The sequence below is a fragment of the Cherax quadricarinatus genome, chromosome 4 (assembly GCF_038502225.1).
Source record: "Cherax quadricarinatus isolate ZL_2023a chromosome 4, ASM3850222v1, whole genome shotgun sequence".
NCBI classification, from domain to species: domain Eukaryota; kingdom Metazoa; phylum Arthropoda; class Malacostraca; order Decapoda; family Parastacidae; genus Cherax; species Cherax quadricarinatus.
The window spans coordinates 2,273,801-2,288,116 of NC_091295.1; the positions used below are offsets into that span (position 1 = coordinate 2,273,801).

General features: G+C 45.7%; 1 protein-coding gene and 1 pseudogene across 3 annotated transcripts in view; one reads left to right on the top strand and one right to left on the bottom strand.

Annotated features, from left to right (window-relative positions):
* Nucleotides 1-5,752, top strand: part of LOC138854496 (uncharacterized) — an 8,581-nt pseudogene extending 2,829 nt beyond the window's left edge.
* LOC128684242 (serine/arginine repetitive matrix protein 2-like) overlaps nucleotides 1-14,316 on the bottom strand; it is a 399,930-nt gene that overhangs the window by 73,869 nt on the left and 311,745 nt on the right. The gene's annotated exons all lie outside the window — the stretch shown is intronic.

The following is a 14,316-nucleotide window of genomic DNA, read 5'->3' on the forward strand; positions in this document are numbered from 1 at the left end:
GCCACACAATATACATGCAGCAGTAGCAGTGGCAGGGCCACACAATATACATGCAGCAGTAGCAGTGGCAGGGCCACACAATATACATGCAGCAGTAGCAGTGGCAGGGCCACACAATATACATGCAGCAGTAGCAGTGGCAGGGCCGCACAATACACATGCAGCACAAGCAGTGGCAGGGCCACACAATACACATGCAGCAGTAGCAGTGGCAGGGCCACACAATATACATGCAGCAGTAGCAGTGGCAGGGCCACACAATACACATGCAGCACAAGCAGTGGCAGGGCCACACAATATACATGCAGCAGTAGCAGTGGCAGGGCCACACAATATACATGCAGCAGTAGCAGTGGCAGGGCCACACAATACACATGCAGCACAAGCAGTGGCAGGGCCACACAATACACATGCAGCAGTAGCAGTGGCAGGGCCACACAATACACATGCGGCACTAACAGTAGCAGGGCCACACAATACACACGCAGCACAAGCAGTGGCAGGGCCACACAATACACATGCAGCACAAGAAGTGGCAGGGCCACACAATACACATGCAGCACAAGAAGTGGCAGGGCCACACAATACACATGCAGCAGTAGCAGTGACAGGGCCACACAATACACATGCAGCAGTAGCAGTGGCAGGGCCACACAATGCACATGCAGCAGTAGCAGGGCCACACAATACACATGCAGCAGTAGCAGTGGCAGGGCAACACAATACACATGCAGCAGTAGCAGTGACAGGGCCACACAATACACATGCAGCAGTAGCAGTAGCAGGGCCACACAATGCACATGCAGCAGTAGCAGGGCCACACAATACACATGCAGCAGTAGCAGTGGCAGGGCAACACAATACACATGCAGCAGTAGCAGGGCCACACAATACACATGCAGCAGTAGCAGTGACAGGGCCACACAATACACATACAGCAGAAGCAGTGGCAGGGCCGCACAATACATATGCAGCAGAAGCAGTGGCAGGGCCACACAATACACATGCAGTAGTAACAGTGGCAGGGCCACACAATACATATGCAGTAGTAACTGTGGCAGGGCCGCACAATACACATGCAGTAGTAACAGTGGCAGGGCCACACAATACACATGCAGTAGTAACAGTGGCAGGGCTACATAATACACATGCAGTAGTAACAGTGGCAGGGCCACACAATACACATTCAGGAGAAGCAGTGGAAGGGCCACACAATACACATGCAGCAGTAGCAGTGGCAGGGCCACACAATACACATGCAGCAGAAGCAGTGGCAGGGCCACACAATACACATGCAGCAGTAGCAGTGGCAGGGCCACACAATACACATGCAGCAGTAGCAGTGGCAGGGCCACACAATACACATGCAGCAGTAGCAGTGGCAGGGCCACACAATACGCATGCAACAGTAGCAGTGGCAGCGCCACACAAAACACATGCAAAAGTAGCAGTGGCAGCGCCACACAATACGCATGCAACAGTAGCAGTGGCAGGGCCACACAATACACATGCAACAGTAGCAATGGCAGGGCCACATAATACACGTGCAACAGTAGCAGTGGCAGGTCCACACAATACGCGTGAACAGTAGCAGTGGCAGGGCCACACAATACGCGTGCAACAGTAGCAGTGGCAGGGCCACACAATATGCATGCAGCAGTAGCAGTGGCAGGGCCACACAATACGCATGCAGCAGTAGCAGTGGCAAGGTCACACAATACGCATGCAGCAGTAGCAGTGGCAAGGTCACACAATACGCATGCAACAGTAGCAGTGGCAGGGCCACACAATACGCATGCAACAGTAGCAGTGGCAGGGCCACACAATACGTATGCAGCAGAAGCAGTGGCAGGGCCACACAATACACATGCAGCAGAAGCAGTGGCAGGGCCACACAATACACATGCAGCCGTAGCAGTGGCAGGTCCACACAATACGTATGCAGCAGAAGCAGTGGCAGGGCCACACAATACGTATGTAGCAGAAGCAGTGGCAGGGCCACACAATACACATGCAGCCGTAGCAGTGGCAGGTCCACACAATACACATGCAGCAGAAGCAGTGGCAGGGCCACACAATACACATGCGGCACTAACAGTAGCAGGGCCACACAATACACACGCAGCACAAGCAGTGGCAGGGCCACACAATACACATGCATCACAAGCAGTGGCAGGGCCACACAATACACATGCAGCACAAGAAGTGGCAGGGCCACACAATACACATGCAGCAGTAGCAGTGACAGGGCCACACAATACACATGCAGCAGTAGCAGTGGCAGGGCCACACAATGCACATGCAGCAGTAGCAGGGCCACACAATACACGTGCAGCAGTAGCAGTGGCAGGGCAACACAATACACATGCAGCAGTAGCAGTGACAGGGCCACACAATACACATGCAGCAGTAGCAGTAGCAGAGCCACACAATGCACATGCAGCAGTAGCAGGGCCACACAATACACATGCAGCAGTAGCAGTGGCAGGGCAACACAATACACATGCAGCAGTAGCAGGGCCACACAATACACATGCAGCAGTAGCAGTGACAGGGCCACACAATACACATACAGCAGAAGCAGTGGCAGGGCCGCACAATACATATGCAGCAGAAGCAGTGGCAGGGCCACACAATACACATGCAGTAGTAACAGTGGCAGGGCCACACAATACATATGCAGTAGTAACAGTGGCAGGGCCGCACAATACACATGCAGTAGTAATAGTGGCAGGGCCACACAATACACATGCAGTAGTAACAGTGGCAGGGCCGCACAATACACATGCAGTAGTAATAGTGGCAGGGCCACACAATACACATGCAGTAGTAACAGTGGCAGGGCCGCACAATACACATGCAGTAGTAACAGTGGCAGGGCCACACAATACACATGCAGTAGTAACAGTGGCAGGGCCGCACAATACACATGCAGTAGTAATAGTGGCAGGGCCACACAATACACATGCAGTAGTAACAGTGGCAGGGCCGTACAATACATATGCAGCAGAAGCAGTGGCAGGGCCACACAATACACATGCAGTAGTAACAGTGGCAGGGCCACACAATACACATTCAGGAGAAGCAGTGGAAGGGCCACACAATACACATGCAGCAGTAGCAGTGGCAGGGCCACACAATACACATGCAGCAGAAGCAGTGGCAGGGCCACATAATACACATGCAGCAGTAGCAGTGGCAGGGCCACACAATACACATGCAGCAGTAGCAGTGGCAGGGCCACACAATACACATGCAGCAGTAGCAGTGGCAGGGCCACACAATACGCATGCAACAGTAGCAGTGGCAGCGCCACACAAAACACATGCAAAAGTAGCAGTGGCAGCGCCACACAATACGCATGCAACAGTAGCAGTGGCAGGGCCACACAATACACATGCAACAGTAGCAATGGCAGGGCCACATAATACACGTGCAACAGTAGCAGTGGCAGGTCCACACAATACGCGTGAACAGTAGCAGTGGCAGGGCCACACAATACGCGTGCAACAGTAGCAGTGGCAGGGCCACACAATACGCATGCAGCAGTAGCAGTGGCAGGGCCACACAATACGCATGCAGCAGTAGCAGTGGCAAGGTCACACAATACGCATGCAGCAGTAGCAGTGGCAAGGTCACACAATACGCATGCAACAGTAGCAGTGGCAGGGCCACACAATACGTATGCAGCAGAAGCAGTGGCAGGGCCACACAATACACATGCAGCAGAAGCAGTGGCAGGGCCACACAATACACATGCAGCCGTAGCAGTGGCAGGTCCACACAATACGTATGCAGCAGAAGCAGTGGCAGGGCCACACAATACGTATGTAGCAGAAGCAGTGGCAGGGCCACACAATACACATGCAGCCGTAGCAGTGGCAGGTCCACACAATACACATGCAGCAGAAGCAGTGGCAGGGCCACACAATACACATGCAGCAGAAGCAGTGGCAGGGCCACACAATACACATGCAGCAGAAGCAGTGGCAGGGCCACACAATACACATGCAGCCGTAGCAGTGGCAGGTCCACACAATACGTATGCAGCAGAAGCAGTGGCAGGGCCACACAATACGTATGTAGCAGAAGCAGTGGCAGGGCCACACAATACACATGCAGCCGTAGCAGTGGCAGGTCCACACAATACACATGCAGCAGAAGCAGTGGCAGGGCCACACAATACACATGCAGCAGAAGCAGTGGCAGGGCCACACAATACACATGCAGCAGAAGCAGTGGCAGGGCCACACAATACACATGCAGCAGTAGCAGTGGCAGCGCCCCACAATACACATGCAGCAGTAGCAGTGGCAGCGCCACACAATACGCATGCAGCCGTAGCAGTGGCAGGGCCACACAATACGCATGCAGCCGTAGCAGTGGCAGCGCCACACAATACACATGCGGCAGTAGCAGTTGCAGCGCCAAACAATACACATGCAGCCGTAGCAGTGGCAGGGTCACACAATACACATGCAGCCGTAACAGTGGCAGGGCCACACAATACACATGCAGCAGTAACAGTGGGAGAGTCACACAATACGCATGCAACAGTAACAGTGGCAGGGTCACACAATACACATGCAGCAGTAGCAGTGGCAGAGCCACACAATACACATGCAGCAGTAACAGTGGGAGAGTCACACAATACGCATGCAGCAGTAACAGTGGCAGAGCCACACAATACACATGCAGCAGTAGCAGTGGCAGAGCCACACAATACACATGCAGCAGTAACAGTGGCAGGGTCACACAATACACATGCAGCAGTAGCAGTTGCAAGGCCCCACAATACACATGCAGCAGTAGCAGTGGCAGGGTCACACAATACACATGCAGCAGTAGCAGTGGCAAGGTCACACAATACACATGCAGCAGTAGCAGTTGCAAGGCCCCACAATACACATGCAGCAGTGTAACACCAGAGAACATTACACAGTATGCCACTGCTTCACATCATGGTGAGTATAACACGAGAGAACATTACACAGTATGCCAGTACTTCACATCATGGTGGGTGTAACACCACAGAACATTACACAGTATGCCACTGCTTCACATCATGGTGAGTGTAACACCAGAGAACATTACACAGTACGGCAGTACTCCACATCATGGTGGGTGTTACACCACAGAACATTACACAGTATGCCACTGCTTCACATCATGGTGGGTGTTACACCACAGAACATTACACAGTATGCCACTGCTTCACATCATGGTGGGTGTAACACCACAGAACATTACACAGTATGCCACTGCTTCACATCATGGTGGGTGTTACACCACAGAACATTACACAGTATGCCACTGCTTCACATCATGGTGAGTGTAACACCAGAGAACATTACACAGTACGCCAGTACTCCACATCAAGAAGGGTATAACACCACATTACATTACTCACAGGGCAGAAGAAGCGGTGAAACAATGTGGCATGCGATGATTATATTACAGTTTATTTGACGTATGTGACACTCCCATATAGGCTGCCTCCCAACCAGTGAACGGGTGCTAAGGTCACTAGGGTAGCCAATTTAAATCAGTACCTTGGTTCATTGACCAATCACAGGCAAGCTCGCCAATGATGAAGCAACGTGGTTCACTTGTGCCAAGTGAATTGAGAGACTTGCCTGAGCTGCTGGTTGATCATAGTACATTCTCTGGCTTTTCATTTTTGTGCTCTTGTTTCACCGTGTTCTACACTAATTATTCCACTCTTGTACATATTGTACATACTTGTAAATAGAATCTTGTTCATACTTGGTGAAGGAAATACAAGTCATATACTATCGTTGAGTTTTGTTTGCTCCACTTTAATCCCATTACAACCAGGTACACAGGCCATACTGTACCTGTGTTCATAATAAACAACAACTACCGAATTCAGAGTAATAGTTTTATTTACAGCGGATAAATAGGGAAAGATTTATTACCGTCATCGTCTTCCAACATTCAACTTTTAGTGAACAACGATAACAATGAGAGGGCAGAACAAAATATAATCTGCAGTGAAGTTACTGAATTTTGTTGAAGAGCTTAAGTTATGCATTAGGGGCTCACAACGGCGACATATTTCCTAGAAATGTCAGCCTGAGGCAAGATGTCCATTTTGTGGCAGAAAACTAAGGTATTTAGGGAGAAAATCAAGACTAGGAGAAGTGTTGCAGGTTGCTGTAATTGTGGAGGTTGTGGCCATATTTGTGACCACATGAAGCAATAGAGAGAGAGGAAAGATCTTGCAGGAGCAGCAGCTAAATGCATGGCTACGATGATGGTACCTGAAAAAAAGAATTTAACAGATAGAGGAGAATCTAGAAAGAGGAAAAGGTGAAGAGGAAAGAACTTGTAACCGAGACAATTACGTAGCTACAAATGTGTCAATATTGTGAGCTGTTGGTCGGATTTTATACTGTATGAAATCAATGCTCTGTAAAATTTAGCTAAGACTGGAAAGAATGAAAAGAAGTGGAGTCACCAGAAAATACTGAGAATAATGAAGTTATTAACGTTAGGATTAAGGCCAGAGAAAACACTTCTATTCTTATTACAAGAAATATAGAAGATAATAAGAAAAATATTTAAACAGAGCATACAGGAAACTAGATATATTTCACTCACTGTGCGATAGAAAGAAGAGTGTCCCCATGTGCATAACTCCAGTCCACAGTACAATAATGTACGAGACTGGAAAGTGCAGTGTGCGGTATATGAAACTATACCACGGGTGGGGTTAGAACCCGCTACCAGAGAGTCATAAAACTCCAGACCGACACGTTAGCCACTGGGCTAACTGGGTACTTGGCCCAGTGGCTAACGCGTCGGTCTGAAGTTTCATGACTCTGATAGGGGGTTCTAACCCTACACGTGGTATGGTTTGTTTGCAATCGTGTCGTTACAATTTTGTGAGTCGTGTGGTATATCTTTACAAGGCAGTTAGCCGGATTCCAGGAGGTGGTAGCCGAAAGAGGTATACTTCGTGGCAGGTTTCCAACCGCCCTTCTCTTTTGTCTACCAAGGTGGCTCGGTAGATGTGAGGTTGCTATCCCGGATTGCCCCTCAAGGGAGGTTCCTTGATGCTGGTGAGGGGCTCTTGATCTAGGGAATTGGATCTGTGCTCCAGTTCCCTGAATTGAGCCTGAATGCCTCCCATCCCCCCACATGCGATGTATAATCCTACGGGTTTAGCGCCCCCCCATAATTATAATAATAATAATAAATATCCCGGATTGCTGGTTTACTGGCTTTTAGGGTGGGGTATAGCACGGGTTCTATGCCGCAACTGCACTACCGGTTGCGTTGAGGTTGTCCTCTTGCGGTCCTTTTCCCCAGGGAACTACCCCTCCATGCTCCCCCCCCTTTTTTTCCCTTTTTTTCTTAAAAACAAAAGAAAGGAGACTTAACCATGGAGTTCCAAGTCCATGAACCTCCTCCTAGGGCCCCTTCATGTAGCATTACCCTCTGACGACCCTACCTTGTTACCAGACCATTCTTCGGACCTTTCTACATTTTGTCCCACTCTAATATATATATACATGTATACCTGGAGTTTACCTGGAGAGAGTTCCGGGGGTCAACGCCCCCGCGGCCCGGTCTGAGACCAGGCCTCCTGGTGGATCAGAGCCTGATCAACCAGGCTGTTGCTGCTGGCTGCACGCAAACCAACGTACGAGCCACAGCCCGGCTGATCCGGAACTGACTTTAGGTGCTTGTCCAGTGCCAGCTTGAAGACTGCCAGGGGTCTGTTGGTAATCCCCCTTATGTGTGCTGGGAGGCAGTTGAACAGTCTCGGGCCCCTGACACTTATTGTATGGTCTCTTAACGTGCTAGTGACACCCCTGCTTTTCATTGGGGGGATGGTGCATCGTCTGCCAAGTCTTTTGCTTTCGTAGTGAGTGATTTTCGTGTGCAAGTTCGGTACTAGTCCCTCTAGGATTTTCCAGGTGTATATAATCATGTATCTCTCCCTCCTGCGTTCCAGGGAATACAGGTTTAGGAACCTCAAGCGCTCCCAATAATTGAGGTGTTTTATCTCCGTTATGCGCGCCGTGAAAGTTCTCTGTACATTTTCTAGGTCGGCAATTTCACCTGCCTTGAAAGGTGCTGTTAGTGTGCAGCAATATTCCAGCCTAGATAGAACAAGTGACCTGAAGAGTGTCATCATGGACTTGGCCTCCCTAGTTTTGAAGGTTCTCATTATCCATCCTGTCATTTTTCTAGCAGATGCGATTGATACAATGTTATGGTCCTTGAAGGTGAGATCCTCCGACATGATCACTCCCAGGTCTTTGACGTTGGTGTTTCGCTCTATTTTGTGGCCAGAATTTGTTTTGTACTCTGATGAAGATTTAATTTCCTCATGTTTACCATATCTGAGTAATTGAAATTTCTCATCGTTGAACTTCATATTGTTTTCTGCAGCCCACTGAAAGATTTGGTTGATGTCTGCCTGGAGCTTTGCAGTGTCTGCAATGGAAGACACTGTCATGCAGATTCGGGTGTCATCTGCAAAGGAAGACACGGTGCTGTGGCTGACATCCTTGTCTATGTCGGATATAAGGATGAGGAACAAGATGGGAGCGAGTACTGTGCCTTGTGGAACAGAGCTTTTCACCGTAGCTGCCTCGGACTTTACTCTGTTGACGACTACTCTCTGTGTTCTGTTAGTGAGGAAATTATAGATCCATCGACCGACTTTTCCTGTTATTCCTTTAGCACGCATTTTGTGCGCTATTACGCCATGGTCACACTTGTCGAAGGCTTTTGCAAAGTCTGTATATATTACATCTGCATTCTTTTTGTCTTCTAGTGCATTTAGGACCTTGTCGTAGTGGTCCAATAGTTGAGACAGACAGGAGCGACCTGTTCTAAACCCATGTTGCCCTGGGTTGTGTAACTGATGGGTTTCTAGATGCGTGGTGATCTTGCTTCTTAGGACCCTTTCAAAGATTTTTATGTTATGGGATGTTAGTGCTATTGGTCTGTAGTTCTTTGCTGTTGCTTTACTGCCCCCTTTGTGGAGTGGGGCTATGTCTGTTGTTTTTAGTAACTGTGGGACGACCCCCGTGTCCATGCTCCCTCTCCATAGGATGGAAAAGGCTCGTGATAGGGGCTTCTTGCAGTTCTTGATGAACACAGAGTTCCATGAGTCTGGCCCTGGGGCAGAGTGCATGGGCATGTCATTTATCGCCTGTTCGAAGTCATTTGGCGTCAGGATAACATCGGATAGGCTTGTGTTAATCAAATTTTGTGGCTCTCTCATAAAAAATTCATTTTGATCTTCGACTCTCAGTCTGGTTAGCGGCTTGCTAAAAACTGAGTCATATTGGGACTTGAGTAGCTCACTCATTTCCTTGCTGTCATCTGTGTAGGACCCATCTTGTTTAAGTAGGGGCCCAATACTGGACGTTGTTCTCGATTTTGATTTGGCATAGGAGAAGAAATACTTTGGGTTTCTTTCGATTTCATTTATGGCTTTTAGTTCTTCCCGCGATTCCTGACTCCTAAAGGATTCTTTTAGCTTAAGTTCGATGCTTGCTATTTCTCTGACCAGTGTCTCCCTACGCATTTCAGATATATTGACCTCTTTTAGCCGCTCTGTTATTCTTTTCCGTCGCCTGTAAAGGGAGCGCCTGTCTCTTTCTGTTTTACATCTACTCCTCCTTTTTCTTAGAGGAATAAGCCTTGTGCATACATCGAGTGCCACCGAGTTAATCTGTTCTAGGCATAAGTTGGGGTCTGTGTTGCTTAGTATATCTTCCCAGCTTATATCGGTTAGGACTTGGTTTACTTGGTCCCACTTTATGTTTTTGTTATTGAAGTTGAATTTGGTGAATGCTCCCTCGTGACTAATCTCATTATGTCGGTCTGGGGCTCCGCGCATACATGACTGAACCTCAATTATGTTGTGATCTGAGTATATTGTTTTTGATATGGTGATATTTCTTATCAGATCATCATTGTTAGTGAAGATGAGGTCTAGTGTATTCTCCAGTCTAGTAGGCTCTATTATTTGCTGGTTTAAATTGAATTTTGTGCAGAGATTTAAAAGCTCGCGTGAGTGTGAGTTTTCATCAGAGCTGCCTCCTGGTGTTATTACTGCAACAATATTATTTGCTATATTCCTCCATTTTAGGTGCCTTAAGTTGAAATCCCCCAGGAGCAAGATGTTGGGTGCAGGAGCTGGAAGGTTTTCCAGACAGTGGTCAATTTTTAACAGCTGTTCCTGGAATTGCTGGGATGTTGCATCCGGAGGCTTGTAGACTATCACAATGACTAGGTTTTGGTTCTCGACCTTTACTGCTAAAACTTCCACTACATCATTTGAGGCATTTAGCAGTTCTGTGCAAACAAGTGACTCTGCAATGTACCGGCCAACCCCCCCCCCCCTTTTGCCTGTTCACTCTGTCACATCTGTATAGGTTGTAACCTGGGATCCATATTTCGTTGTCCAAGTGATCCTTTATGTGGGTCTCAGTGAAAGCCGCGAACATTGCCTTTGCCTCTGCAAGCAGTCCACGGATGAAAGGTATTTTGTTTGTTGCTGTATATATATATATATATATATATATATATATATATATATATATATATTATTACTATTATCACACTGGCCGATTCCCACCAAGGCAGGGTGGCCCGAAAAAGAAAAACTTTCACCATCATTCACTCCATCACTGTTTTGCCAGAAGGGTGCTTTACACTACAGTTTTTAAACTGCAACATTAACAACCCTCCTTCAGAGTGCAGGCACTGTACTTCCCATCTCCAGGACTCAAGTCCGGCCTGCCGGTTTCCCTGAACCCCTTCATAAATGTTACTTTGCTCGCAATCCAACAGCACGTCAAGTATTAAACACCATTTGTCTCCATTCACTCCTATCAAACACGCTCACGCATGCCTGCTGGAAGTCCAAGCCCCTCGCACACAAAACCTCCTTTACCCCTTCCCCCCAACCTTTTCTAGGCCGACCCTTACCCTGCCTTCCTTCCACTACAGACTGATACACTCTTGAAGTCATTCTGTTTCGCTCCATTCTCTCTACATGTCCGAACCACCTCAACAACCCTTCCTCAGCCCTCTGGACAACAGTTTTGGTAATCCCGCACCTCCTCCTAACTTCCAAACTACGAATTCTCTGCATTATATTCACACCACACATTGCCCTCAGACATGACATCTCCACTGCCTCCAGCCTTCTCCTCGCTGCAACATTCATCACCCATGCTTCACACCCATATAAGAGCGTTGGTAAAACTATACTCTCATACATTCCCCTCTTTGCCTCCAAGGACAAAGTTCTTTGTCTCCACAGACTCTTAAGTGCACCACTCACCCTTTTCCCCTCATCAATTCTATGATTCACCTCATCTTTCATAGACCCATCCACTGACACGTCCACTCCCAAATACCTGAATACATTCACCTCCTCCATACTCTCTCCCTCCAATCTGATATCCAATCTTTCATCACCTAATCTTTTTGTTATCCTCATAACCTTACTCTTTCCTGTATTCACTTTTAATTTTCTTCTTTTGCATATATATATATATATATATATATATATATATATATATATATATATATATATATATATATATATATATATATATATATATATATATATATATATATATATATATATATATATATATATATATATATATATATATATATATATAGTGTATATATACTGTATATGTGTGTGTCGTGCCGAATAGGTAAACTTGGTCAATTGCCAAGACCTCATTTAAAATTAAGTCGTTTCTAAAGTTTTCTCTTATACGTTTAAAGATACATTATTTTTCATTTATGTTATTGTAAAAATTAATAATTTTGTACCAAAAGAACCTTAGAAAACTTACCTAACCTTATTATAACAAGCGCAATTTAATTTAGCCTAATCCAACTAAATATATTTTAGATAAGTTTACAATAATTTAATAATAAACAAACACAATGAAATATTTTATTTTCGTTAAGTTCAGAATGATTTTTTACGAAATTATTACATACACAAATTTTCGCTTGCCTTATTCGGCAGGAAGAGCGTTGCTATTTAAGCCAAAATCGCAAGCTTTACCTATACCAAGATTAAAAATATTTGTATGATCTCTCAGTGATACGAAGGTCCTAGGTGCATGTAAAGAAAGAAATAATATATTTTTTAAGGCTCTGTATTCATAAGTAATGCTACTTATAATCTTACATATTAATGAGATGTCTGGGGTCGAGACTTTCTTTCAGCAGAGTCTCCATGTTGACACCGATGTTGGTAGTGGTAAGTCGAAGACACGCCTGCCTCCAGTGTTTTATTTTCCATCTGATTCCTGGTTTTAGATTTTACATGCTTCATGGCAGAAAATGTACATTCACATATATATGTACTAGTGAAGACTGAGTACAGCTTTAGTACAAAGTCTTTCAGCTTGGGGAATCTTTCTTTGTAAACAACTTCCAGAAACACACGCTCCCGCTTCACACACGGATGGCCCGGGTTCGATTCCCGGCGGGTGGAAACATTTCGACACGTTTCCTTACACTATTGTCCTGTTCACCTAGCAGCAAATAGGTACCTGGGTGTTAGTCGACTGGTGTGGGTGGCATCCTGGGGGACAAGATTAAGGACCACAATGGAAATAAGTTAGACAGTCCTCGATGACGCACTGACTTTCTTGAGTTATCCTGAGTGGCTAACCCTCCGGGGTTAAAAATCCGAACGAAATCTTATCTTATCTTATCTTCATTCTTCTTCGCAAGCAACAATGGGTCAGACTGCTATCAACACAGTTCCAGCTGGAGTTCTGGTAACTGTGCCTCCACATTAACCTCCACATTAACCTCCACACTAACCTCCACATTAACCTCCACATTAACCTCCACACTAACCTCCACATTAACCTCCACACTAACCTCCACATTAACCTCCACATTAACCTCCACACTAACCTCCACATTAACCTCCACACTAACCTCCACATTAACCTCCACACTAACCTCCACATTAACCTCCACATTAACCTCCACATTAACCTCCACACTAACCTCCACACTAACCTCCACATTAACCTCCACATTAACCTCCACATTAACCTCCACATTAACCTCCACATTAACCTCCACATTAACCTCCACATTAACCTCCACATTAACCTCCACATTAACCTCCACATTAACCTCCACATTAACCTCCACATTAACCTCCACACTAACCTCCACATTAACCTCCACATTAACCTCCACATTAACCTCCACATTAACCTCCACATTAACCTCCACATTAACCTCCACACTAACCTCCACATTAACCTCCACATTAACCTCCACATTAACCTCCACATTAACCTCCACACTAACCTCCACATTAACCTCCACACTAACCTCCACATTAACCTCCACATTAACCCCCACATTAACCTCCACACTAACCTCCACATTAACCTCCACATTAACCTCCACATTAACCTCCACATTAACCCCCACATTAACCTCCACACTAACCTCCACGAGCTTGTTAAACAGAGACAGGGTTTCAGTTTTTAATGTCTCTAAATCTTTTCTCAAACTCACTGGATAACATTTAAATTATTCTGACAAAACATGAAAAATCTGACTCGATATCATGTGCCAAGAGTTCACATCAAGAGGTAAAATATGTGAGATCATTCTTACCTAAACACACGCAACACCTGCAGATACTCAAGTTTGTATAGAAGAAAATTCATATAAATCAGTACAATAATATGAGTGCTCACGGGACACAAAAAATAAAATTAAGATAGGGAAAATAAAGTATTTTTTATGCTCAGTGTTTAGCTGCAGCATCAACCACAACTTATTCACGAAACATTAATAATAATAGTTAATATTATGGAAATGGTATAAAATACCGACACAATGGAAATATAAACATAAATGCAGTATAATGTGATCCTTTATTGACAACGTTTCACACACACAGTGCGCTTTCTCAAGTCACACACAGATCCGTGTGTGACTTGAAAAAGCCCACTGTGTGTGTGAAACGTTGTCAATAAAGGATCACATTATACTGCATTTGTGTTTATATTTCCAATAGTTAATATTAACTAACGTTTTATATCAGGATTATTTGTATTTAGTTATTTTGAGAGTCATAAAGGCAGCACGATGACTAACAATGGTAACTACGAGTTTTTCCACACTTTTTTCAATTCGACTCGTAAGTCAACATACTTTTGCCTCTAAATTAAACTCCTTTGAAAGTCAATCAACAGAATCTCTAAAATATTCATATCAATCCACTGCAACACTTCCGAAGTCAGTTTATATAAT